This window comes from Rhincodon typus, chromosome 2 (assembly GCF_021869965.1).
Source record: "Rhincodon typus isolate 14 chromosome 2, sRhiTyp1.1, whole genome shotgun sequence".
Lineage (NCBI taxonomy): Eukaryota > Metazoa > Chordata > Chondrichthyes > Orectolobiformes > Rhincodontidae > Rhincodon > Rhincodon typus.
The window spans coordinates 1,222,750-1,226,772 of NC_063333.1; positions in this window are offsets into that span (position 1 = coordinate 1,222,750).

Below are 4,023 nucleotides of genomic sequence, written 5' to 3' on the forward strand. Positions count from 1 at the left end.
GGGGAAGTTACGGTCCTTGAAAAACGAGGACAACTGAGATGTACGGGAGTGGAATGCCTCATCCTGGGAGCAGATGCGGCGGAGGCGAAGGAATTGGGAATAGGGGATAGCATTTTTGCAGGAAGGTGGGTGGGAGGAGGAGTATTCTAGGTAGCTGTGGGAGTCGGTGGGCTTGAAATGAATATCGGTTTCTAGGTGGTTGCCTGATATGGAGACAGAGAGGTCCAGGAAGGGGAGAGAGGTGTTAGAGATGGTCCAGGTAAACTTAAGGTTGGGGTGGAAGGTGTTAGTGAAGTGTATGAACAGTTCGAGCTCCTCGTGGGAGCACGAGGCGGCGCCGATACAGTCATCAATGTAACAGAGGAAGAGGTGGGTTTAGGGCCGGTGTAGGTACGGAAGAGGGATTGTTCCACGTAACCTACAAAGAGGCAGGCGTAGCTTGGGCCCATGCGGGTACCCATGGCTACCCCCTTTGTCTGTAGGAAGTGGGAGGAATTGAAAGAGAAGTTGTTGAGTGTGAGGACGAGTTCGGCTAAGCGGATGAGGGTATCAGTGGAGGGGGACTGGTTGGGCCTGCGGGACAGGAAGAAGCGGAGGGCCTTAAGGCCATCTGCATGGGGAATGCAGGTGTAGAGGGACTGGACGTCCATGGTAAATGTTGCCTCCTGCACGGGTCAGGGATGTCTCAGATCGACTGCAGGACACTCTGAAGGGGGAAGGTGAACAGCCAGCTGTCGTGGTGCATATAGGCACCAATGATATAGGTAATAAATGGGATGAGATCCTACAATCAGAATTTAGAGAGTTAGGAGCCAAGTTAAAAAGTAGGACCTCAGAGGTAGTAATCTCAGGATTGTTACCAGTGCCACGTGCTGGTCAGAGTAGAAATGAAAGAATAGGCAGGATAAATGAGTGGCTTGAGAGATGGTGCAGGAGGGAGGGGTTCAGATTTTTGGGACATTAGGACCAGTTCTGGGGAAGGTGGGACTATTACAAATTGGACAGTCTACACCTGGGCAGGACTGGAACCAATGTCCTAGGGGGTGCTTTTGCTAACGCTGTTGGGGAGGGTTTAAACTAATGTGGCAGGGGGATGGGAACCAAATGAGGAGGTTAATGGGCAGTAAGAAGATAGTAACTAAAGCCTGTAAGGAACTAGATAATGAAGTCAGTGTGACTAAGGGGAAGAGGAGGCAGAGAGCAGATGATGAACGCAAATGGACAGGTGGTCTGAGATGCATTTGTTTTAATGCGAGAAGTGTAGTAGGTAAAGCAGATGAACTTAGGGCTTGGATTAGTACCTGGGAGTATGATGTTATTGATAGTACTGAGACTTGGTTGAGGGAAGGGCAAGATTGGCAACTAAATATCCCAGGATATAGATGCTTCAGGTGGGATAGAGAGGGAGGTAAAAGGGGTGGAGGAGTGGCATTACTGGTCAAAGAGGATATCACAGCTGTGCTGAAGGAGGGCACTATGGAGGACTCAAGCAGTGAGGCAATATGGGCAGAGCTCAGAAATAGGAAGGGTACGGTAACAATGTTGGGGCTGTACTACAGGCCTCCCAACAGCGAGCGTGAGATAGAGGTACAAATACGTAGACAGATTATGGAAAGATGCAGGAGCAACAGGGTGGTGGTGATGGGAGATTTTAATTTTCCCAACATTGACTGGGATTCACTTAGTGTTAGGAGTTTAGATGGAGCAGAATTTGTAAGGAGCATCCAGGAGGGTTTTCTAGAGCAGTATGTAAATAGTCCAACTCGGGAAGGGGCCATACTGGACCTGGTGTTGGGGAATGAGCCCGGCCAAGTGGTTGAAGTTTCAGTAGGGGATTACTTTGGGAATGGTGATCACAGTTCTGTAAGTTTTAGAATACTGATGGACAAAGACAAGAGTGGTCCTAAAGGAAGAGCGCTGAACTGGGGGAAGGCCAACTATAGCAAAATTCGGCAGGAGCTGGGGAATGTGGATTGGGAGCAGCTGTTTGAGGGTAAATCCACATTTGATACGTGGGAGGCTTTTAAAGAGAGATTGATTAGATTGCAGGACAGACATGTCCCTGTGAAAATGAGGCATAGAAAGGGCAAGATTAGGGAACCATGGATGACAGGTGAAATTGTGAGACTAGCAAAGAGGAAAGAGGAAGCATACATAAGGTCTAGGCAACTGAAAACAGACGAAGCTTTGGAAGAATATCGGGAAAGTAGGACCAATCTGAAACAAGGAATTAAGAGGGCTAAAAGGGGTCATGAAATATCTTTAGCAAACAGGGTTAAGGAAATTCCCAAAGCCTTTTATTTGTACATAAGGAGCAAGAGGGTAACTAGAGAAAGGGTTGGCCCACTCAAGGAAAAAGGAGGGAAGTTATGCGAGGAGTCAGAGAAAATGAGTGAGATTCTTAATGAGTACTTTGCATCAGTATTCACTGAGGAGAGGGACATGACGGATGTTGAGGTTAGGGATAGATGTTTGATTACTCTAGGTCAAGTTGCCATAAGGAGGGGGGGAAGTGTTGGGTATTCTAAAAGGCATTAGGGTGGACAAGTCCCCAGGTCCGGATGGGATCTATCTCAGATTACTGAGGGAAGTGAGAGAGGAAATAGCTGGGGCCTTAACAGATATCTTTGCAGCATCCTTGAGCACGGGTGAGGTCCTGGAGGACTGGAGAATTGCTAATGTTGTCCCCTTGTTTAAGAAGGGTAGCAAGGATAATCCAGGTAATTATAGACCGGTGAGCCTGACGTCAGTGGTGGGGAAGCTGCTGGAGAAGATACTGAGGGATAGGATCTATTTACATTTGGAAGAAAATGGGCTTATTAGTGATAGGCAGCATGGTTTTGTGCAGGGAAGGTCATGTCTTACCAACTTGATAGAATTCCTTGAGGAAGTGACAAAGTTGATAGATGAGGGAAGGGCTGTAGATGTCATATACATGGACTTCAGTAAGGCGTTTGATAAGGTTCCCCATGGTAGGCTGATGGAGAAAGTGAAGTCGCATGGGGTCCAGGGTGTACTAGCTAGATGGATAGGGAACTGGCTGGGCAACAGGAGACTGAGAGTTGTAGTGGAAGGGAGTTTCTCAAAATGGAGAACAGTGACCAGTGGTGTTCCACAGGGATCCGTGTTGGGACCACTGTTGTTTGTGATATACATAAATGATCTGGAGGAAGGTATAGATGGTCTGATTAGCAAGTTTGCAGATGACACTAAGATTGGTGGAGTCGCAGATAGTGAAGGGGACTGTCGGAGCATGCAGCAGAATATAGATAGATTGGAGAGTTGGGCGGAGAAATGGCAGATGGAGTTCAATCCAGGCAAATGTGAGGTGATGCATTTTGGAAGATCCAATTCAAGAGCGAACTATACGGTAAATGGAAAAGCCCTGGGGAAAATTGATGCACAGAGAGATCTGGGTGTTCAGGTCCATTGTACCCTGAAGGTGGCAACGCAGGTCGAAAGAGTGGTCAAGAAGGCAAACTGCATGCTTTCATTCATCGGACGGGGTATTGAGTACAAGAGTTGGCAGGTCATGTTACAGTTGTATAGGACTTTGGTTTGACCACATTTGGAATACTGCGTACAGTTCTGGTCGCCACATTACCAAAAGGATGTGGATGCTTTGGAGAGGGTGCAGAGGAAGTTCACCAGGATGTTGCCTGGTATAGAGGGTGCTAACTATGAAGAGAGGTTGAGTTGATTAGGATTATTTACATTAGAAAGACGGAGGTTGAGGGGGGACCTGATTGAGGTCTACAAAATCATGAGAGGTACAGACAGTGTGGATAGCAAGAAGATTTTTCCCAGAGTGGGGGACTCAATTACTCGGGGTCACGATTTCAAGGTGAGAGGGGAAAAGTTTAAGGGTGATATGCGTGGGAAGTTCTTTATGCAGAGGGTGGTGGATGCCTGGAACGCATTGCCAGCGGAGGTGGTAGAGGCGGGCACGATAGTGTCATTTAAGATGTATCTGGACAGATACGTGAATGAGCAGGGAGCAGAGGGATACAGATCCTTGGAAAA